A 25438-nucleotide genomic window follows, 5' to 3' on the forward strand; every position below is an offset into this window, starting at 1 on the left:
AACGGAACGTCTAAATTAAAATATATTGCAGTAATAAGTCTTTATACAAATTCTAAAACATCTCTTTGCAATAAAATATATTAGGAAATTTAAACAATAACTGTATCTCTTTTACATAGTGAATACTGCTCTAGCAATAATTATTCTTCCTGAAACTGAATAATATTAGTATTTTAGAAAATGTAACTGAATTATTTTCCCTCGTCTAAATATCATTTTACATCTCTAAATTGATGGCGAAGACTTTTGTTGAAAGTACTTCTGTTAATCTATAAAGAGAAACACATAAAATTTCAAGCGTTGCATTTCACGATTAAGAGCTAAAAAAAAATCTTCTCGTTGCATTGAAGTTCTTGTAATGTTTATTGCTATCCAAGACGTGATTTTAATGGTTAATGTAAAAGTTTTAACACGATAATGCCACTTTTGCAATAAAATTTAAGGAATGGTCGAATATACAATACAATTAGAGTCCAGATTTCACTTGATATAATTTAATGAATTTGAAAATAATTTTGCCAAGTTACTAGTTGGATTAATCTGTCAAAAATTAAAATTTTCAGGATCACTATACTTGGCAAAGTACTAACAATTTTGTTTTAATATTATTAATTTCACAGTTTGAATGCTATATTTCGTAACTTATACCTAAACGTATAGTTTAAAATTTTACAGTGTACTTATATGGCACATTAAGGAAATTCTATCTTAAAGTAATTTTAAAATTAATACTATTCATTTTAATGCATGAGTTGTTTTTTTTTTTCTTGAAAGCATTATCAAAGAAAGAATAGACCGAACGCCGACCGGCCTGTGTAGGGGGCAGGGAACTGTCCTTGCATCAGAAAGGTTCTGGGTTCGAATACCGGGCAAGGCATGGATATTTCTTTCGCTCTGTGTGTTCTATGTCCTTTCTCCTTTGTGTGTGTGAATGGTACCCGCCCTATAAACGGGTTTGTGGTTGTGTGAATGGTGTGGCAGAAGTCGAATTCTTGGCCATAGATGGCGCCACTGAAAAACAAGAACAATGGCACCCTCTCTACCTAAACAGGCATACGACAGAAGGAAAAAATAAAGAAATAAATAAAAAAAATAGATCGAATGAATTTTAAGAAAAATAGTGGTTTTGCCCATTTTTTTATTTTTCTTTTGACAATAAGCAGATCATCTGAAAATAAGACTTCTAAATTATGGAGCAATCGAAAGCGAGTAGTTTAATAATCTAAAACTACTCGCAGATATTATATTTGTATGACTTGAATTTTTAACATTTAGTTCCTAATATTATTGAGCTAAAACGTCAACCAAATCACTTCGCTCAATTATCATTGCAATGTCATCTAGGATATGATTGTTTTAAATTTCGTATAGAAATTTTTGTTTTTAAAATACTGGCTAAATGGTTGACAACAAATAAATTGCTATCCTAAATTCGTCGTTTGGTTACCATTGTAACTTTATCTAGAATGTGATTGCTTTAAATTCGTGTTGAAATTTTAGTTTTTTGTAATACTGGATGAATGTTTTTTCGTTAGAGAAATTAATATCTTAGATGAATTGCTCGATTACCATTGCAACTTCATCTAGGATATGATTGTTCAAATTTCGTAAAGAAATTTTTGTTTTTAAAATACTGAGTAAATGGTTTTTAACAAATAAATTGCTATCCTAAATTAGTCGTTCCGTTACCGTTGCAACTTTATCTAGAATGTGATTGCTTCAAATTCGTGTTTAAATTTTGGTTTTTTGTACTACTGGATGAATGTTTTTTCATCAAAGAAATTACTTTCTTAGATGAATTGCTTAATTACTATTCTAGCTTCATCTAGGAGAAGGTAGTTTTAAATTCTTGTTGAAGCATTGATTATTTGAAATACTCGAGAAATGTTTTCTGACAAAGAAATGTTGCTGTTATTGTTGACGTATGTCTGTTTTAGGAAGAGGGAGTGCGATTGTTCTTGTTTTTTCCATAACACCATCTATGGCCAAGAATTCTACTTCTGCCACACCATACGTCACACCCGTTCATAGGGCGGACTCATTCATACATCCATTCATCCACAGATCGTAATTTTGACCTGAATCAGCGAATGATCGATCTCCAATCCAGTACCCCCAGAAGTTTTGATTTGTTATGGGAACATGGAGGACTTTTGCGACTCGAAAGATTTAACGTGCATCAGTCCCTTTACTACACAGGGAGTCTTTCCCCGGTGGGGTTCGGGCCCACGAACTCTCGGACATGGGCCCAGCTCCCTACCGACCAAGCTATCCCGGCCCTCTGACAAAGAAATTAATTAGTGATAACAAGAAATCAATATGGTATAACAGCTGTTTAATTAAACTAGTAAGTTAGAAGTCGAACTATATTGCAAATATATTTTTCAAATCGATCAAAAAAAAATTATTGTTTTTTATCGTACTTTTGTCCACGGAGAAAAATATTCGGCTGGAATTACCGAACTGTATGTTAATGATATTTCAGGTAAAAAAAAATACACAATTGTGGTAATAATAACTAAAATATACGGTATTTAAACCATTCACTGAGTGATGTATCCTTTCATATGGTAACGATTTACCGGAAATTCTGGTTTTCAAAATTATAGTTCTTATTACCAGTCCATCAGTAAAAAATAGAAAGCTAAAAAGTAAATTTAATAACCGAATTTTATACAATGCACCAAGTTATCATGATAAAACTAACAATTTTTACCCCACTTTCCAAATTTTATTACACATTATAAAATCATATTTAAATGCTAATTATAACAAAAACAGTATCGAAGCTCTTTGGTAACAATTATCGAGACTTTTAGTGTTCCAAAAGAACCAAAAACATGGTAAATTTTACCGTATTCTGGATGTTTGAACTTAAGGTTTTTGTTCTTATTGTTGTAAAAGAATTCTAGCTAATAAAGCTAATCAAAATAGTTGGTAGAAGTAAAATAAAAGTAAGAAAAAACAATGCTAAATAATTCCACTCTTTTCAGGTTTTAAGCGATACATTTCAAATATTTAAGATTGTTTACATTGAATTAATACTTTGACAGCACCATCAATTCCAGACTGAGCAACCTGGAATGCTTTTGCCGTATCTTCCAATGTGAAGTGGTGAGTTATCAGGCTTTTCAGGTCTACTATTCCACTTGCTAACATCTCTAGCGCGGTTGGGTAACAGTTAGCGTATCGAAATATCCCTTGGATATCTAATTCTTTTGTTACGACTTCAATAATAGGTAGATTCATTTCTGATGCACCAAGTCCAACCAAGGCCACTACTCCTCCAGATTTGGTAACCTAAGCAATAGAAACTTTTTTACTAATTTAATTACAAACAAGCAAAAAATTTGCTCTTAACCATTCGCTTACGGCTGGTACAACATATGGACCACATGTGATGGTACAGATGATGCACCGTAAGCAAAGGGTTAAAAAAAGTTGTAAAAAAAAGTATTTGTTTTTGAGTAATTATAAACTGCACTACATAATTCTTTGTTAATATTATTTACAATTAATTTTTTTTTGAATTGCACAAAAAATTTTGCAGTTGAAATAGAATTTTTTAAAGCGATTTTAGTGGTAGTAATAATAGTAATTTATTTACGCCACACTGTAGCTGCACAATGGACTATTGGTGACCACCTGGGAAAAGGCTCGTCAGACAAAACACCATCGAAATTTTGATCCTGTAATAAAGGGGATGGTTCCCCCTCTTTGGTAATTGCGCTTGAATTAGAGTACTTTGCAATAGAAAAGTGTAACGAGGACAGATACCGAACACCTTTCGTTTCATCGCAGGCTAATCAAAGAGGTCACCCTCCCGCGTGCTGACCGCTGACAATGATGTTTGATTTCATTGATCCGTCTATTAGAATTCAGTGTAGAAAAAAATTACAGAAATATGACGAAAGACTCAAAAAGTAAAATAAGCATTCAAATACTTTCCTGACAAAACTATTCGGACAATATCTTACAGATTTCGAACTAATTCCGATCTTTGCTCTCCTACTTAATTTCAAATAGCAGAAACTCAAATCCTTTGCAGAAAGTATATTTTTTTTTCTCACGAAGTGCCGTTTTCTGTGTATTTTCCTAAATTTTTGCTTGCACTAACTGATGAAGACTTTAAAGGTTAAGATCAAGTTTTAACACTGAAAAGCCAATTATTAAATGTAGGAATGTAAAAGAATTGAATGTAAAATTAAATTGATGTAAATGAAAATTAAATGCAAAAGAAAAGCTAATTATTAAATATAGATTAAAAGTTACTCAACAGTTTTTAATTTTTAATTTGTGCCTGGTACAGTCCGCAAAAAAAAAAACGAATCACCCTGAATAACTTTCGTTCTAATGATCGGATTTTCATGAACTAAGTGTCAATCTTAATGGTTCTTAGGGGTGACCTCAAATATGCTAATTAATTAGTGCTAACTATTTATTAAGTTACGAAATCAGACACAAAAACGTACTTTCTCTGAATAAACATATATTTTTTTTAAATATTTGGAATCTAGACACTTGAATTAGGGGGGGTAGACAAAATTTCAAAAAAATTGGGTGGTAAATTGGGTAGCAATAAAGGTTTATATATTTGGCGATAGTCCAGAAAAGCGCCAAAAAAAGTCGCCTGCTCAAATGAATATTTTAAGATAACCCATTGACTAATTCAAAAGAAGAATGCTTAATTTTACTAGGTTGCTAAGCAACCATACTATGACTGTAAAAAAATTGAAATAATGTTTTGTGATTGCTCAGAGAGGTTTAATTCATTGTTAATAGAAAATCTCTCGAAGTTTCGAGGCAATAGACAATTTTTAAGCTGATTTCTGTCTAAAAAGCAAAAAAAAAATTATTTAAATGTCCTTTGAAAAGAAAATTTGAATCAATTTATAAATTATTTATGATTTTCTAAGTTGTTAGAATTTAAATGCATGAACTTTTTATCTGATATTGTTTAGATTATGCTGTTTTTGCTAAATTTATTCGAGTATTTCATATTAAAATCAAATTGACATAACTTATTACAGCTATATACAAAATTTTAGGGATAATCATTTTTACAGCTTTAATCCCTTGGGGACGGGTGATTCATGAAAGCATTCGCACAAAATCAGAATCATGATGTAAATAAATAAAAAACGGTAGCTTAAATGCAGGCGTTGCTAATTTCACGGACTTACTCTGCCTTGAATTTAATTATTGCTAGTTTAATCATATATATAATCAATGCTAGTTCAAAGTATAACTAAATAATTTAATTTTGAACTAAGTAATGGTGAATTAAATAAATCAAACAATTATAACCCCGCCCACAAATAAACTGCTAAAGAATTACTTTGATTACCAGTTTTATCTTTTTACCCAGGTAGATACTGTTTTATGCTGTCACGTATTTGTGACAGTCGGCGCGAAAGGGTTAATCGAGTCTTCTAGGCAAGTAAGTTTGAAGATGAAAAAAAGTGCTTGAAAAATAAAATGTAGATTGTATAGTAATTCTAATGCACATTCGCAAGGTTTTCTGTAATTTACGATATTTCTTTTTTCTATAACTCAAGGAATTGCTGAATGTTTAGTGGCATTTTAAAGACATTGAAATATGTTATGTTTAAGAATAAGATATTGAAATAATATGTTGCATATTGTATGATTCGTTGTTTATAAAATTGCTTCATTCTGCTAGATATTTAGGTTACATGGTTTTCTTTGGATAAAGATGATTAGCAAATTGCATCCTCGTGTTTCAATGCATTCTGAAACTTACGTTCGCAAATTCACCACACAATGTCGCACAGCATATTCTTCAATTACAATAAGCTACATTTACCACCAAATACTGCTACTATGATTATTTATGTTTTCTTATATATATATGATACTCTCCTTTTAAACAGAGCTAGTAAGATCCTTAAGATACTGAAAAACTTAAAAGATAAAATATTTAATTTCATTAACTCAAAATATCCGGTCTCAAAATTTTAATTTTTAAGTTAAATATAACTTTTACAATATTGATGCTCTAACGTTTTTGAAGACCACATGAATCCTGTTGAAATATTAAAATGCATATGTTTACTTTAACGAGTGTAAAATCCTTATCAAAATAATGATCAAGACCCAAATGTAAAACAGTATAATTGACGATAAAAACTCAACTGACTTCGAAACGTATGAAGAGGGAAGTAAAAGTCGACATGCTTTGAGCGTTCAAATATAATCGCCCATTCTCAAGACTTGTCAGGCTTGAATAAGTTGTGACTTTCATTATTGGACGCTCAAAACATGTCTACTTTTATTATCATCTATTATTTTTTTAAATCAATGAAATTTTTATACTTTCGATTCAGTTTCTTGGGATTATCCATTACGTTACACAACATATTAAATTATTTCACTCGATATTAAAATAAGTTTTGAAAAGGTATTTTTTATATATATCGATGCCAAAGTTTATTCTACATATATTTTAGGGTATACTTTCGGAGTATTTTGATCGAGTTTATTTTTACACCCTTATTTGCTTAAATTATTAAATAATTTGCTTAAAATTAATTATTCAAGCTAAATGATTCAATGCAGTTATAGTATAATAGTAAATGGGGCTTCCATCGCATATTCTTAACCTTAATACCGCTATCATTAAATAAATGGAATAAGCTTAGATAAATAATAAAAGCTAATTTTTTCCACGTTTTAATTTTCAAGGAGTAATATGTTTCGATCAAATAGATTTCATTCTGGAAATAGCGAAATTATTGAGTAGGTCCCTTGGAGCAATATCATTCTTATCCTCTTTTGACGAAATATGGGAAAAGTTAGTTTTCACAGTTTCTGTAAAAAGTATGTTAGCCTTCTTGCTACGTTTTTTTTATTTATTTTTATTAAAATGAGTTCGGGAATTGTGTATTTTTTATAGCATTTTTTTTTGAAAATCAGATGACTCTAAAATTGGCACAGCTTCGGAATCTTCTTACAAATTTCAATTTTTAGTATTTCCTGCTTAACAAAATAAGGCATTTTCGTGATAACAAATTATACTACAATAATATCTTGGGAATCGTGCTAAAGTGAAAAATTAAACAAAATAGTTTAGTATATTATCAGGAAAAAAATCTACTTGGTATCATAAAGAAAGAGTAAAATATATAATGAAATAATAAGTTAATCACTCGTGGTCAGATAAATAAAAATTTAATTTCACAACTAAGATGTTAGGACGACATTTAAGATACTGAGATATTTTAAGACGCTTAAAAATTTTGGCTACGAATTCGACAGCTTTTTATGTTCGGTATCTTCATACTCTTCGTAGTGACTTAAAATACATCAACGCTATTCTAGATAATCTATGTTGAAGTCACGAGAAACAAAAAAGAGACAATCAATAATTTATACTCTTTTTTTCAAAACAAAAAATAATTTATTAATTATTTATCATTATAAATGTAATGATTAGTTATTACATCATACCTTAGACACCTTAATAAGCTATGTTTACTGACTAAATATAATAATAAAAGCTTGAATAGAAAATTTCTTTGCAGGCCTTTGTGCTAATAATTAGTTAAGTCATTATCTTATTGCTGTCTTTAACGTCCAGACGGGAACTGGTAGGAAAAATCCATTTAAAGACAATCATCCAGGTGAAAAATGGGTGAAGTTTTTTTTAAGGCGACATCCACCGATAACTCAGTGCAATGCGAAGATAATTTCAAAAGGCAAAACTTCCCTTAGAGAATAATATTCGAAATACTGGTTTTAAGAACTTTAGATGAAGTAGCCCTGGCATCCTTTTAGAAAGTGATTGCATTTACAATGCGAACGAAACAAGAGTTGAATACTGCCCTTAAACGGGAAAAATCCTTGGCTCTAAAAATTATAAGGATTTATATTCTTAAGTACCTAGGAAAGAAAAAGTACCTCGATTGGTAGTTTTTCCTTACTGAAGAATTCTTTGAGATATTACAGAATCAGTCCCTGCTATATATTTCATTGGAAAAAAGGATTCATGAAATGAAACAATGACCGCAGCAACATTTTACAAATATATTGCAAATGTTTCTACCCATGCCTAATTAAAAATGCTATCAAATTCCCTATTTTGCTCGTTTTGGATAGGTATAAATCTCATATTAATTTGAAACTGAGCAAGTTATGTTCATCAAAACAAATTTTCTGGTTTAGTTTTCTACCCAATTCAGGGAAATCTCCCGTTAGATCTTAAAAGAATTGTAAAGCAATATGTCGAGAAAATTTTACATCCATTTTTAAATAAGAATTTGAGGCATCAACTAATGAAATTAAAATGCTTTTATGAAATGCGATATTTTTCCATTCGATGTAAAAAACGTTGACTTTAACAAATGCATGCAAAACAGACACCAAGAGTTAATGAGCAAGACAACTTATCAACAAAACGCATGCTTCGAGAGTAACGATGCGTTATTTCTTCAGAAGCTTGAGAAGGAAATCTCACAAGTTAAGTTGCAAATTTTTAAAGGAACATTGACAGAAAAGTTTAATCTCCCAAATATCCAATAGCCTGTGCTTTTCTCAATATTGAAGAATTTATTTCAAAAAGAACATTTGGTTAATCAAATTTTGGCACTGAAGCTGATACAACTAACATTGATAATGAAAGTATCTTGAAAACTGATTTTGATATAAGTCCACTTGAGGCATTGTTAGTTGCAAAACCATTTAGTTCCATAAGTAAATGGCAAGTACTGCTGAAGATCCACTAGATATAAGTCAGTGAGAGATGGATTTTACTCAAACTTCGAAACTCCTTTTTCTAATTTATTATCCAGTGAGGAATTCTAGAAATGGTATTGGAAAATCAAAAGAAATTTCGAAGATGCATTTACATTGGCCAAAAATTTGGAAAAAAGAAGAAGGTTAAATCAAAGGAAAAAAATTAATTTTTTGCATTAACTTCAGAAAAAGAACGAAAATTTAAAGAGATTGAAAGAGCTGAAAAAAAAGTTAAAGCAGAAAATATGACGAAGAGAAAAAATATACTTAAAAAGATTAAAAAATAGCTTAAAAAATATGGGGAAAAGAGTAAACAAAAAAGTGATCTAATTATAATAATAATAAAAACATCTTCGGATTACGCAATGATAAACATTCATAATTTAGAACAGACTATTAAACTGTGAGAAAAAAAAATGAAAAAAAAAATTTTTTTTAATTATGTATTCAAACATATTTTACTTTCCATTCCATGACGGAAAAAAAGTAACATTTTCTACTTTAACTGTGGTTATATGTTGCAATTCCAAGAAAAATCTTGTTTTTAGACATTTGTGCGGCCAATGGATTCCTAACGAGCATCAAACATTTTCTAAATTAAGGGTTCATTCACTGGAAAATTTAGTGTTTATTCACTGGTAAGAACTGTTCCTTCATTTGGTTATCTTACTACTTATTGGTTATCTTACTACTTATTATTTAAACCACCAAAAGCTTAAAACAATATTATGTAAGTTATCTAATTTTTTCTTACATAATTTGTATTTAATAACAAATATGTCGACACCATCATTTAGCTAAAATTACAAATTTTGAAATTTTTATGATTTTTTCTTAAAGGCAAGCTAAGCTTAAGTGTTCTTTCATTCGTTAATTTAATCTGTAAGATGTTGAGAAATTTGCGATGTTGTGAGAGATACTTAAAAAAGTTGACTACGTATTTTTATTAATATTTATAAAATATATATTCAAGAAATTGATAAACATATTATTCCAAATCTATGCATACGTATGCATATTATTGAAATTGTATCAGTTATTGAAAAACAAAATCAAAAAATAAAAAATAATCACATTAATTAAGCACAATCTGGTATATAATCATATTCTATCAGAAGATCATATCATATCCTATTTTATAAAACTAGACATTCCTTGAATAAAGTGTTTTTTATACAAAATGTTTTATTCAAGTTTCGTTACTAAATTGCAAATAAATTATTAAGCGACTAAAAAGGAAACATTGTATTTTATAGTTAGAAATAAGTAAAAATTAAAAGATTAGCAAACGATTATTAGCGAAAAAAATATGAATGAAATTTTATACTACGCGCGCAAAATCAAGTTCCTCGCAAGTTTATCACATTTTAATATTAATCGCCCCATTTAATCATTTCTTTATTGTCGCCAAATTATTTTTTTAAAAATAATTAATTTTAATTTTTCTCAGCTTCTAATAAATGAAAACAGTTGAAACTTTAGATTTTTCAATTAAAAAATATGTAGATTAATATGGTTTAAAAAAATTCATACCTTATAATTCAAAATTTTTTCATCCTCAATTTAATTAAATAATAAAAAATAATTAATAATTATTAAAAATTATTTTGTTCAAGAAATTATCTTTGGGTAAATGAGTTTTATGAGTGGGTGCAATTTTACTTAAATTGCTTTATTAGTTTTGAAAATATGACAAAAAACGTAAAAAGTTAAATTAACATTAAGGGGTACGAACTTTGGATCGCTCTCCTGACCAAACTATGGGGACCATTTTTCCCAGATTGCGGCTACCCCCTATATTTTGAAAGTTAAGAATCCAAATATGTGAAAAAAAATTTATGTTTATTCAGAGAAAGTGCGTTTTTGTGTCTGATTTCGTAACTTAATTAATAGTTAGCACTAATTAATTAACATATTTGAGGTCACCCCCAGGAACCATTAAGATTGACACTTAGTTCGTGAAAATCCGATCATTAGAACAAAAATTATTCAAGGTGATTCGTTTTTTTTTTGCGGACTGTACATTTCAGTATGCTGTTATTTATAATTAAGAGTGGGGGATGAATGTTAACGGCAACAGTTCTTTATCATTTACAAAACCACATGTTAATTTTTTGACAGACGTGTTTGGATAGGCTATGGAATTAGAGCACTATATATAGATATAGCTTCTCGCACAAAGTTACGTTTAAGCTATAATTTAGAAGAAATATAAAATAAAGTTAATAAAAATTATGCATTAACAAATGTTTCCTGTAACATCATAAGTAATTGAAGTTTCACTTGTAATGATCCAGTGGGCAATAGGGGGTTCATTTAGCCATTTAAAGGCAAACGGGAATTCCGTGTGTCCAACTATATACGACTGTCGCGTAAGTACAAATTTAATGATCTAACATTTCAATGCCAATAAAAACTTTTCTTTGGTTAGAACTTTTCTTTGATTTGATTTAGAATGTGCTTTAGATATTGCAACCTAACTACTATGAAAGCGAGCAAAAACGAGTTTAAATCAAGGTTTTTTGTATATTTACGACCAATCAGAAATAACATAAGGCAAAAATGCAATTCTTTTTGTTATTGAGATGTTGAATATAATTTTTCCTGTTACAAAAATTAGTAAATTGCATTTTGTTTCAGTTTTTTAGTATAATTACTATTTGCAAAATTTTGGAGTTGTATAATTCATATAATTCATATTGCATAGTGTAATAAGCATTTTGAACTGAAGCAACAGGTGGGTGCTGAATAGTGCTTAGCTAGTAAAAAAAACTTTGCTATATTTTGCCTATTATGCGTCAAGAAAATTAAATTTTGTTTTCGTTTTTTTTTTCATCCCATTTGTACATAAAGAAGATGAAATCTTCATCTCGATTTTGTCCATCAGTGTGTATACAAAACAATTGGATGAAAATACTAAAAAATGAAATTAACTGAACAAGCAAATAAAATTAAATATTTTATCCTACCCCTAGAAGATGAACCATGCAAAACACCATTTACTTAAATGATTTTAGACACTTGAAATGGAAAAGCATGTGTCAAAGAGTTTTATGGCTGCAGCTGCATAAATTTTGATTTCATTTTCACCTATTATGCACTTTTATATAAACAAAGTATGTAAAAGTGTATATTTTATGTATTATGCACGTTTATATATTTAGTATACATCCAAGTTTTTGGATATATATACTCATGTGTTCCTCAGAATTCCCATAAACCCTCGATTATTATGAACTGAAATGGAATGAACAAATGAAAAAAATTCACCTTGAGGCCCAACTATGCACGAGATTCTGCTCCACTGTATTCCATCGTAATATCGTGTAATTCTTCCTAACTCGAAATTCTTTTTTAATAATATTTTCTGCGTCTTTATTATTAACTCAGACACGGCCATTTGCTCCTAAATTATTAGCTGTTGGAAGACGTTTTTATTTATTATACACTTTTATGTATACAAAATATATAAAAGTGTATATTTTATGTATTATACACGTTTATATATTTAGTATACATCCAAGTTTTTGGATATATATACTCATGTGTTCCTCAGAATTCCCATAAACCCTCGATTATTATGAACTGAAATGGAATGAACAAATGAAAAAAATTCACCTTGAGGCCCAACTATGCACGAGATTCTGCTCCACTGTATTCCATCGTAATATCGTGTAATTCTTCCTAACTCGAAATTCTTTTTTAATAATATTTTCTGCGTCTTTATTATTAACTCAGACACGGCCATTTGCTCCTAAATTATTAGCTGTTGGAAGACGTTTTTATTTATTATACACTTTTATGTATACAAAATATATAAAAGTGTATATTTTATGTATTATACACGTTTATATATTTAGTATACATCCAAGTTTTTGGATATATATACTCATGTGTTCCTCAGAATTCCCATAAACCCTCGATTATTATGAACTGAAATGGAATGAACAAATGAAAAAAATTCACCTTGAGGCCCAACTATGCACGAGATTCTGCTCCACTGTATTCCATCGTAATATCGTGTAATTCTTCCTAACTCGAAATTCTTTTTTAATAATATTTTCTGCGTCTTTATTATTAACTCAGACACGGCCATTTGCTCCTAAATTATTAGCTGTTGGAAGACGTTTTTATTTATTATACACTTTTATGTATATAAAATATATAAAAGTGTATATTTTATGTACTATACACATTTATACATTTTGAATACATTCAAGAGCGTGGACATGTAGGGGAGAGTGGGGTCAATTGTAACATTTTTTGCTTAACTATTTTTAACTAACAAAAAATCCAATATATTATTAGTATTAATTGACAGACGAGTAAAGTAGACTATCCTCTACTAGAAAAAAAAATAAATACCTTATTTTAAATGTTATTATATTAGTTATTAACAATTTTTGACAGTCGTGCACTTGTTGCAATTGTCCCCACTAACGGGGTCAATTGTAACAGTTCATAAATTCAACTAAAACGTAGTTAATTATACATATTATCATAGTTGTAATATATTTTTTATTGATCAAAATAGTAGTGATATTTTAGGAGTAAAAATAATAATGAGCAGAGACATAAGGGGCTAAACTTTTTACCTTAAGGGGCTAAAAATTTTAATTTATGCTGTGAAAGGGGACAAATAAAATAATGCACATACAACTTAATATAAATGATATAGGAAACTATTGGTGGTTCTTAAAGATTAAGTAATGGTTTGTAAACATAAGATTATTTATTTTCAGCTGTTACAATCGTCCCTTTACTTATTGTTACAATCGTCCCCAAGACGCCATTTCGGCTTCATTTGTTAAAAACAATGCTTGTTAATTATAAAAATTCTTATTCTTTTTGAAATGTTAATTAAGGTGTCCATTTACATATTCGGTTAATAATTTTTATTTGTTTAAACAAAATTACTTTGTTGCAATATAATATTCTAATACCAAAAAAAGTACTTACGTAGCGTGAAAATATCTTTTGTGATGTAACTCTTTCAAAAGTACATAAAAATGGTTGCCAGCAGGGGTATATATGTAGATTTATTAAATACACCTTGTGCGCCACCTAGGAACCAAATCTAGAACCGGACACTCGAAATTTTTGCTCTGTTACAATCGTACCCTGTTACAATTGACCCCACTCTCCCCTACTCATATGACCCACAGAATTCTCATGAAAACTAGCTTATTGTGAACTGAAATGGAATGAATAAATGAAAAAATTCACCTTGATGCTCAACTTTATGCCAGATTATGCACCACTACATTCCATAGTAATATCGGGCATTCCACCTAACACCGAATCTACTTCTTTAATAATACTTTCCAAGTCTTTATTATTCACGCAGATTTGGCCATTTACTCCTAAGTTTTTAGCTGCTGCAAGGCGTTTTTCGCATATATCTGCATGAAAAAAAAGCATTAATTCTGTTATTTACTGAAATGATTACTATTATTTATATTATATGAACTATTTCTATGAAAAAAAAATGTATTTCAATGCTTTTTTCCTAAAGTATGTTTTACATGACATGAGTTAATCTTAATTTTAATGAGACTTTTTGGATCAGTCAAAATAAATAATTCACATAATTCATTCGACACAATAGTGAACTTGACTGCATAATTTCACGAAGAAAGAAACCTCCTTCGATTTATGGAATAAGGCACTTGGTAGGGTTGAGCAATATAGAAAAAATAAACGAAAAAAATATGCTTAAAATTATTGAATACGAATGAAATCGAGACCCAAACAGAGATGGCTGAGTGATGTGACAAAAGACCTAAACATAATGAAAATTATACACCAGAAATTCAAGGACAACAACAGAAAGGTTTATAACAAAATCGTTCAGCAAGTCAATCTCATTACGGGCTGTAGAGTTTTAAATGAAAAAAGAGCTAAGCTTGCATAATTTATTCTTCATTGAGGTGTGAAAATTAATTTATATTTTTGAAACCTATTTAATTAAAAATCTAATAATTAGCCGGTCTGTGCGTAAATGCTAGTTAAGTAATTTGAAAGTCTGTTAGAGATCAATTATTTTAATAAATTATCAACATTTATGGCTTAAAAACTTTTTACTGCCTTGTAATTAATTAGCAACGAAGAAATGATTGATGGTTTTTTAGTCATTAAACCGTGGATTGAGAGCCTAAAATTATTATAAAAAACAAAGTTTCGTTTTGATCATGTAAGAGGGGAGCTGCGTAGAAGAGTATTTAAATAATCATATCCATTGTATACGATGTGAATTTAACTTTCTAATTAATTCACGAAAGAAGCAAATGTCCTGAATTACTTTTGATGTAGAGATCAGAAGCGCCCGCAAAAAGATTCAATCTTAATTGTTAGAGGGTTTAACGTTAAATATGCCAAATAATTAGTCTTGAGAAATATTTTAATTTCTGATATCAGGTACAAAAATGTGCTTTATTTGATTAAACATACCTTTCTTTTAACGGGTTTAGATTCTTGATCCGCAAAATAGGGTCAAAATAGTTAAGGCAGTAGAGCAGTGGAAAGTGTGAAACCTTATAACGTTAATTGTATTCTTTGCTCAACTCGCCATCTCAACGAAGTCGTATTTTTATTTTTATTTTTTTAACTCATTCCCTTCAAATTATAAATGTTGTCATTTAAAATTAAGTAGCTAAAAATAGTACAGAAATTCATGTCACTTTGCAATTCCTTTTTTAGCATATTAAAATATCTGAAAGATAAAAAAAACTACAAATTATTTGGATTTATTATTTTGGATAAATTATTTGGACTTATTATTTGGATTATTTTATTTTTAAATGATTATCCAAATAATTCCATTCAGATTTGGATGAGCTTAATTAAATTGTATAATCATGTTTATATGTTAAAAAAGTTTTGCATGGACATCAATAGTACCGAATATATGGCAAAATACTCAAAAAATAAGTGTAAATGAATTATGTAGTTTGCACTTTCAACTGCTCTCCTGGCCAAACTATTGGAATCATATATTTCCAAACTGCAGACGCCCCCTCACTATATTTCGAGGATCAAGACTTTTGCCATCTTTTTGAGAGTAGACATTTTTTGCCATCTCACATGTGTGATCAAAGCAAGTTAACTCTGCGATTAGGTAATTAATCACTAAAGTAAATCAGCTCCTAAAAACAAGTTCGTACTTTTTTTTAAGAAATTTTAAAATAATATACATTTATTGAATGATTCTGCATATTAAAGCACAGTAATACTTTTTTACAAGTTAAAAAAAAAATCCAAGGTGCCCTTAGAAGGGTAAATCCCTTCTACTCGAAGTCAATGTTTTTGTTCAATTCTAGAATTCAAGACAGATTTTTTATGTATACAATTCAGCAATATTCATCGTATTAGTGTCAAACCTAAAGATATTTTTTACTCTTTAAGTCATGAATCCATACGACATTCGAAAGCTGATGAAAATTTAATGGGGAAAAAATTATTTCGCAGCAAGTTTCGTGCCTATTATTCAGGTTGAAAATGTATTTATACAAGTAAACACCTTTCGCACGCGATGCGTTTGTCCCTCATAGTCAAGCACAAATAAGAAGAAGAAAAAAACGAACATCAAAGCATTAGAAGGAAACTTTTGATTCCGCTTTGGAGACAAAAGTGTTGTCGCAGGAAATGTCACCCCCTCCCCCTAAGTATCTTTTAAAGTTCTAGAAATATCCAGAAATAGAATGAATCAAGATCTGGCCTTGATAATGGATGGGTAATGATTTCGATTTTTTATTTCTAGAAATTAATTACTTGGGAGGAAATGTGGGGACAAATAATGCTTGCGTGATATCCATGAAGGGCATTATGTCTTTTAACCGTTTATCTAACTTTAAAAATGCTTTCACATGGCTCCAGCTTCAAAAGCTTTTTCGGCTGTCGATGCCTTGAATTTAATGCAAATTCTATCACTTTCCTTTTTCAAACGTTTTTGCTATGTACTTAATTTATAATAATATTTTTCATTATAAATTTAGTTGTTTTTTTTTCCTTCTATCAATCACTCTTCATCGATTTACGGGAAATATTAATTTATTTAAAAATGAATTTAATGCAAATAAGGAAGATTAGTTTCATAATCTTTTCATTTCGAATTTCAGTGATGTTTAGCATATTTAGTCAAATGATTCCGGAAAATAACTCTAAAAATGACCCAACAATTTACAATACTGTAAATGCTGTTTCAAATTTGCAATTTAAGTTCAAATATTTCTATTTTTGAAATCATCTTTTTTACAACTAGTAAAAAATTTGTTTTTTGAAAATTTGTAGTTTTTTACATTCATAATACTTTTTGTTTTGATAAAACTTTAAGTATCATTTTTTTAATATGATATTATTGTTGTTTTCAATTCAAAAACATAAATTTTTAATTTAGATCACAATTGGAGTTGAAGAGGCTAATCATTTTTAGGTAAAAACTATCATTGTTCAACTTCGTAGCTTTATAATTATGAACCCAATCGAGAAGACAAGGAGACAGTCGGATCAAGTATTTAGACAAACTAGCCTTAGGGAAGGATTCTTGATAGAACTAACCGACACCTAAGTTATAACAAGAAAAAAAAACATGAAAATCTGCCATGTGGCAAAAGGGTTCTAGCCCATTATCAGTCTACTAACTAAAAACACTCAACTCAGGGGCACCACAGCCCATAGAGGGAATAAGCCTGGAATACCTTTCTCAGTTTTCTTGACCTAGGGTTCTGAGGTGCAGGAGCAGATGTTCCAGTTGGGTGGTCAACCGGACACTGAACCCCCAGTGTTTAGTCTCCAAGCTGGCTTGGTAGTTATTTAACGATTCACTCATAGATATAAAGGCCCCTATATTAGTCTCTGGATTCACTGAAGGGATGAAAGGCTGAGTCAGCCTTGCCGGTCTCTAGGATTGAATCCAGCTCCTGTTGTACGAGAGCGCGTCTCGCTACCACCCAGCCACCCGGTGTCACTCCGCCTACTAAGGATATTTTACGTCAACACTGTGGTCAGTACGAGCCGGGAGAAAAATTCGTATCGATCAGCTATCGCTAGGGTTTGAACTTCGGTCACCTCATTGGAAGACGAGAGCTTTATCGTTTCCTATTAGATCTTGTAATATCTTTTTTCATATACTTCTATCTCCTATTTTAGAACAAACAGTATGTTCCATGAAGACTACCTTTAATTTATACACTTAGAATCCACAACAAATATAAAAATGAAACATTTACTACACTTTTCGAGTCGCAAATTAATACTTAATCGACAAAAAAATTTTTATCAATATTTAACCAATCACAGTAGAGAAAGATCGACGAAATAAACAGCAAAACAGTTTGAATTGGAGGGAGAGGAGGTGCTTTTAATAATGGTTTCTAATTCCTTTGTCTCGCAAGCAGACCAGTCTTGTTGTTTATTACATTCAACTTCATGTGCCGTATTTCATAAAATTTTAAAAAAAGTTAGTATTTCTTTATCTAAATATCAGATTACAGCCCATATTGTGAAGAATTTCTTGTTTTCGTTTCTGATGAGGATTCTAAATATACGTGTTAGGGGCCGTCTTTACGGAACACCCTCTATGCATTTAGAATGTATTCATTGATATTTCTTACCTGTGATGCATATTTTAGTGACACCTATTGCCTTGCATGTTAACAAGTGAAGCAAGCCAATTGGACCTAAAATAATATGGGTTTAAAATTTTAAATTATAACAATAAACTTCAAAAAATAACAATGTTCCTTTTAGAATGTTCCTTTTTACTACTTCTGGAGTAAAGTAATTGCTCTAATTTTTAACATCAATAACACTAAAATTTATAACAATGAGATATCATACACAAAATTTTCAGTTAAGTTATCTTTGTGATACAGTTATAAGTAAAAAGATTTAGTGAAGGGTTCACACCCACACTAATTCTAAAAATAAATTTAATTTGTTTACCAAGCATATGCATAGCATGAAAAGAACATCAAAACGAATTTGAACTCAGCTTTTTCAAAAACAAAACCGATATAGTAAATAACTTTCATAAATTATTTTATTCAGTTAAAAAATATTTATAAATTTATCTAATATTAAATGTAGCTCTCATTGATCAATTAAAAATTAAATTAATTTTCTAACTGTAACTTTCGCGTCCGTAGTTGCATAGAAGCAAGCAACAAAACAAAATCACACTTGAATTCATACTCGATTGTAAACAATTTAATAACGATGTCCAAGTACGCTAAAATTGGTGTTTTCGGAATCAAAAACAAATCTCAAATTGCAAAAATTCATGTAAATTTGGTGAAAATGTTTTTCTATTATTTGCATTTAACTGCGTACTTTAAACTATGTATGGAAGCTTGATTTGAAGTGAATTTGAAATATAGTGCTGCTTCACACAGTTGTTTCGGTTGTTCCTCAACAAATTCAGGGAGTGCAGTTAAACAACAATGCAATTAAAGCAATAAATCATTGCAATTAAAGCAATAAATCATTGCAGTTAAAGCAATAAAATAACAATGCTATTAAAGCATTAGAAACGGGAAATTTTAATTTACAAATACACAGAAATTAAGACTGATACCGTATTGTTATTGTTCGGGATTTTTTTTATGATGAAAAAAGCTGTCTTTTTTTAAAACAAATTTATAAAAGTTTCTTTCTAGAAGGATTTAAACTTTTTGATTCCGTTTCTAGACGTAGAGTACTTTTAAATAAGTATCATTAAATATTTAATACGAACAACAACAAAAAAGTAGGAACTCTTATTTTAAGTTGTTAGTTAAGCTTAGTTTCAGTAAAACATAAAAAATATAACAAACTCAATGGAGTAATTATCCCACCCCACAGAGGTTTTCTGTTAAAAACTGCTTCTTACGTTAACTTCTGGGAAATGGTACCTTTTATAGAAGAAAGATGGAAAAAAAATTGAGAACAGTTGTTGAATATTTGGTTTTTATTTCTAATGACTTTTTTATTACTCAAATTTTTATTAGGGACACGTTTTCTCTTCGTCTTTAGTTCTCAGATAGGTGAGTTCCAAGTTGTCATGGTCACAAGTAATTAAAAAGTTTGCTATGAAATGCTTCGAACATTTTTTCGGGAAATTACATAATTAGAAAGTGTCTTCTTCTTGGAAATTCAGAAATCTTTTATCAATTTCAATTTTTTTTCCCTTTCCCGTTTTAATTTTCTTAGTAGAACTGATAGAGTCGTGAGTAGAAATGCCTGATCGCTGCTAAAGTAATTATTACAAACAAGTCATTTTGGCACTTTCAGACAGTTAGCGAGGTTTGTAGGTACGTTATTCACGTAGTACGTTATTCAAACAGCTCAATGGGCTATAGACGACTGTCTGGGAAACATCTCTAAAGATGATCAGATGACATGCCATTACAATTGCATGCAGGGGGGAAGACTTCTTTGATTTAGTAGTACAACGACCTGCGCATAAATTCGAACACTTTGAGGACCGATACCGTGCACCCTCAGTCCCTACGCAGGCTGATCAACGTGACAGTTAGTGAGTGGTGGGAAACATAATCTCAATTTTTTTATGTGTCAAGGAGTAACATACCTAACAGAGTGGTAAGATGAAAATTAAAGTAATAACATTCCACTTCTGTATTTATTACATCCAACAAAAATAGGAAAATTATGAAAAACTTAATAGCAATCCTTATGGGCTCGTGGGGTCAAAGTTGCTACAGTACTAAAATTGCTTGTTCGCAGTCACTTTTAGTTTCACACAGACAGGATATGATGACATTAAAAAAGCTTCAACTTACACACTAGAACTAACAATCCTGATGATTTCTAGAGCATTTAATGGTCATTGAATGACTGCTGCTTGGGAACAAATATTTCTTCGGTAAAGCAAAAGACAAAGTAACCCTGGATTTTGGACAAACTCACCCTAAAGGCAAAGCTACTCAGATTGACGGTACGCATTTTTAAGTTGTCAAGATCATCATAAAATCTATGCAGTAAACCATTAATCGGAATAATTAAATTGGAGGTATTTTTATTAACCCCTTAACGATCGGTTAATTTCCAGGAAAACGGTCATAAAAGTGCCTATTTTTTCATCCCTGTATCCCTGATTAGTGCTGACATCTAGTTTGAAATAAACTATCTACAATTACCTTAAAAATATCATGGTATTGCCATCTGGTGTGTAAAATGAGAAATAAAATTTTTTCCGGGCAAAAAAAAGCATTGGTTTTATTCTCATTGGAGCGTTACTACTGAACACTACATCCCGGAAATATCACGGGAGCGAAAAATGAAATAGAGGGCGAAACCTCACCCCGTCATTTTCACGGGAACGAGAAGGAAGGGGTTAAAGACATTGCAACTTTTTTTTCACTCAGTCTGATATTGGAAAAAATAAGGCAAATAATGCTAATTTAATTACCTAATGAGACAGAATATGAAAAAATTCAATTTGCGGAAAAATAATGCCTCGTTTGAAAAAGTAAACACATTTTGTTACCTGCGGAATTTATACTCACCTGCCCCACATATGAGTACAGATTTTCCTGCTCTAACTCGAGTTCGGTGACAGGTATGAATGGCAACAGATAATGGCTTTACCAAAGCCCCTTCTTCTAAAGTAACATTATCTGGTAATCTGACATATGGAAAAAGAAAAACATTGTTGCCTAAAAATAACAAATATCAAAATAATACACCTAGACTGTAAAAAAAAATGTGGTTTAGCATCTCTTCGTATTTAGAGTTGAACAACTCAAATTATTGTGTTAAGAAACACTTCATTTCAAATTAACGCCTAATTAAACGTTTAAAGTGACCTGTCAAATCTAGATTCTAATAATGGAGAAATTTTAAACCAAGCTTATCTTATTCACAACATTTTTGACTTATTTTAACATCTAAAACCAAGTTTGATATACTTTGTATATAGCCAGTCGATAGTTTATCGATGGCACGAGCTTAATATTCCCTTTTAGGCTACTTACCGCCTACAAAAACATGTTTTTGGTTGTGTAATAAAGATAATCATCTTTCTATTTTTAAAATCTCTGAAAATCGTATTGAATAATTTTACAACATTTAATTTGTACTAGCATCTGTTCTGTTAATTCTAGTTCAAATTCATCTTAGTATTCTTTTTATGCATGTTTGATTAAGAAGCTAATTTTATTAGTAAAATTAGTGCATTTTATATTAAATGATTCTTGCTTTAAATTATATCATAAAAATAACTTTACTGACTCTTATGGGCATCGTATCTATTATGAATTTTAATATTATTGAATATTAAAAATGGTGGCAGCTACTTTATGCCAAGTAATTTAAAAAATATTCATGTTTTTTTTTACACTAGAAACAATCCGAGGCTCTTTGCGTAGTGAAATATCAAGAACCAAGATGATTGAAGAATACTATTTTATTATTTCTTTTAACAGGGCAAAAATCAAGTCTAAACTGAGCAGCCCCAGTTTAGTATTGTACTAATTTGTTACGTAATCTTATCTTTTACTATTTTCTTCATTCTGCCCATTTTAATAGATGGTGTTGTTTTCCTTTGTATTAGAGTTTCCTTTGAATTTAGTTTGTTTGTGAAATCACTGTTTGACCGGTTTAATGTGAGTTTTTATTTTCTCAAGATTTGTTGAAATTTCCTTTCTGATTTGGTTTTATGTTTTTCATGTATTTTTTCTTGGGCTTCTACAAAACCTTCGAGGTACTGAGAGAGTTAATTTCGGCATTTGTCCTCTCACTCAATGGAGAAGGTTTTGTTTTATGGCTTCCGAGGCCAGTACCCCCTGAAGACGTCGGCCTCGGTGGACATATTTTTGTTTTTATTTCCATTGTTTTCTTTATTGCTTCAATTATTCTTTCTTTTGGAAATTCTGCTGCTTTTAAGCCCATTTCTTTGAAAGATAGTTTTCTCAATTTAGAATTTAATATTTTGTATTCTTTTACTAATCAAGAACCAAGAGTTATATTTGATGTTTCACTTCACCACCTTGATTTAAAGTAGTGGTCACCATGTGGAGATAAACTAAATGCTTACAGTGAAGTAAATTATTGTTCGTCATAAAGGAAAACAATTTTCATTTTAAAATTAGATGATTAAGGAAAATAATACTACAAGAATACAAAAAGAAATTTTAATTCTAAATAGATAAAACTTCTTTGGAAAAAAACGAGAAAATAAAAATATGACCACCGAAGCCCACGTCTTCAGGAGGTACCGGTCCCGGTAGCCATAAAACAAAACCTTTTCTATTGAAGGAGAAGCAAATGCCTAATTCCCTCAGTACCCCGAAGGTTTTGTATAGAAGTCCAGGAAAAAACAAGAAATACAAAGAATCAATTGAGAAAAGAAACGCAAACACAATCATCAGAAAATCGTCGGCTTCGGTGGTCATATTTTTATTTTTATTTCCTTCGTTTCCTTTATTGCTACATGATTAAGGGAAAGCCAATTATTTAATTTAATGTATCACTTGATAAATTAATTAAATCAACTTTTTGAATTTTTAAAATTTTTACTTCAAATCGCCTCATTGATAACTAACTGTATCTGTTCAAAAACAAATATTCATAATTATGAGATTTAACACCACTAAATGATGAAAATATATCTTTAGTCTCTGAGTGATAAATAACCTAAATAACTTGAGTCAAAAGCATTTATTTATTTTATTCATATTTATTTATTAATATCTATTCATTCATATTTATTTGTTTTATGACTCACTTTTGAAATTTATTTACTTAAAAATAACGTTACAGCGCAGTAACAGTAAAACTTGAAATTAAAATAGGGTATGATGCATATAAGAGTAAGTAAATTTATATTTACTATACAATGTAAAGTAAGAATTTATAAATAATGACGCATATCTAAGCACTTATCTTGAAACAAAATAAGAATGTTAGTCTAGCATACAGAGAAAAGAAGAGAGAAAATTAAAAAGAATTCAACGCTCTTCAAAATACCTAATGAATGATATTAACTTAAAATAAAGTATTCCTTAACATAATTCCTGGAGTTTACAGCACCGAAATTGGACAAATATTAACCAGTTCTTACAATGCAGTTTCCATTTTTTTTACTATTAATTTCCACTTTGATTATTATCTTGACTTATGTAATCTTGAAATATAATCTTGACTTATTCATCATGTTGCAATTGAAAATAACAACAATATCAAGAAGATTGGTCTAAAAAAAGAAAAAAGAAAAACAGACAGATTATTTTAAAGTTAGATTAATGTTTCTGCCAATTCTTGGCCATAGATGGCGCCACTGGAAAACAAGAACAATCGTACCCCCTCTATCTAAACAGGCATACGTCAACAATGTTTCTGCCTCTCAGTTTTCTTGCTCACTCATTATTTAGGAACACTTAGTTTCTGAACTTGAATTACTGATCTTAAAGTTTCAATATTGTTTTCACTATCTCAATATCGTTTTTCAGATCAAGTTTGAAAGATCAAGCAAATATTAATAAAAACTATATATCTTAGTGCAAATTAATTTAACTTTAAAAACAAACCATTAGTTCCTAAATATCTCTTATTATGTTTCTTTTAAACTCGTATTTAACGAAAAAAATATTTCCCCCGTCTAACGATTTACTTAGCTTTTAATCCCTTTACAACTTAACAAAATACCGTATTATATTTGATTTATTAAAAAAGTAACTAGTAAAAGTAGAAAAAATAACTAGTGGATTTCAGTTGCTGCGAAAATCGTTCTTTTCTCAGTTGGAAAAAGTATTAATTTTGAATGTAAAAACTCAACTAAAATCCACTTAGAAACTTTTTATGTATAATAATATTAAAACAATGTAGCAAACGTTTAAAATATTACGCACATTTTAATTTTTAGAAAGAATGTTTAAATGTTATTTCTTGCTACCATTATTATTCTTTTAAATTTTTATTGCTTTTTCTTTTCTTAATAATAAAGCAGCTTTAGTTAAATTAAATAAATTTTTCTCTTTAATACCGTGCTCAACTACAGAAGGCTCCTCTACATGCGATATTAACTCCTTCCTTCTCACTCCCGTGAAAATGACGGGTTGAGGTTTCGCCCTCTATTTCTCTCTCTCGTGATACTGACGGGCTGGAGTGTTCAGTAGTAACGAGCCAATAAGAATAAAACTATTTCATTTCTTTTGCCCCGATAACATTTTATTTCTCATTTTACACACCAGATGGCAGTAACAGGATATTTTTAAGGTAATTGTAGATAGTTAGTTTATTTTATACTAGATGTCAGCACTAATCAAATACGTAATACAAATACAAAAACCAAAAAAATAGGCACTTTTATGACCGTTTTCTTAAAAATTAACCGATCGTTAAGGGGTTAATAATAAAAAAGTGGAAATTATTTTTTGAAACTAGAAGTAATATCAAATTAAACATCACTTACTTGAAACAAAAATCAGCATCGTGGCAATAATATCGGCAAAGTGTTCCTTAGGTCTTTATCGTTCCACAAAACTTCACACTCAGACAAAGATTGTAACGTCCATCTTTACAGTAGTCACATTTGAGACAAGGAATACCAGGTTCTATGCAAACTCTGTCACCTTTTGCAAAATATATGTTTTTAAGTTCGTTTTGAATACGAATGCTGATCCTAGCATTCATTTTCAAACCAATTAATGCTCAATTAAAATACGCATCATTGGAGATAATAAATTTG

The 25438-nt window shown here is 30.0% G+C and overlaps 1 pseudogene across 1 annotated transcript in view; it reads right to left on the reverse strand.

Moving 5' to 3' along the window:
• Positions 1–2920: 2920 nt before the first annotated feature.
• The window catches only part of LOC107455402 (sorbitol dehydrogenase-like), a 36156-nt pseudogene continuing 13638 nt past the window's right edge, over positions 2921–25438 (reverse strand). The window contains exons 3-7 of the transcript XR_015435782.1: positions 25163–25322; positions 21258–21376; positions 18366–18431; positions 13981–14156; positions 2921–3300 (exon numbers count right to left, since the gene is read on the reverse strand). The product of XR_015435782.1 is annotated as a sorbitol dehydrogenase-like (transcript). The remainder of the gene's footprint in view (positions 3301–13980; positions 14157–18365; positions 18432–21257; positions 21377–25162; positions 25323–25438) is intronic.

This window comes from Parasteatoda tepidariorum, chromosome 7 (genome assembly GCF_982258835.1).
Source record: "Parasteatoda tepidariorum strain Cologne lab strain chromosome 7, Ptep-v5.0, whole genome shotgun sequence".
Classification (NCBI taxonomy): domain Eukaryota; kingdom Metazoa; phylum Arthropoda; class Arachnida; order Araneae; family Theridiidae; genus Parasteatoda; species Parasteatoda tepidariorum.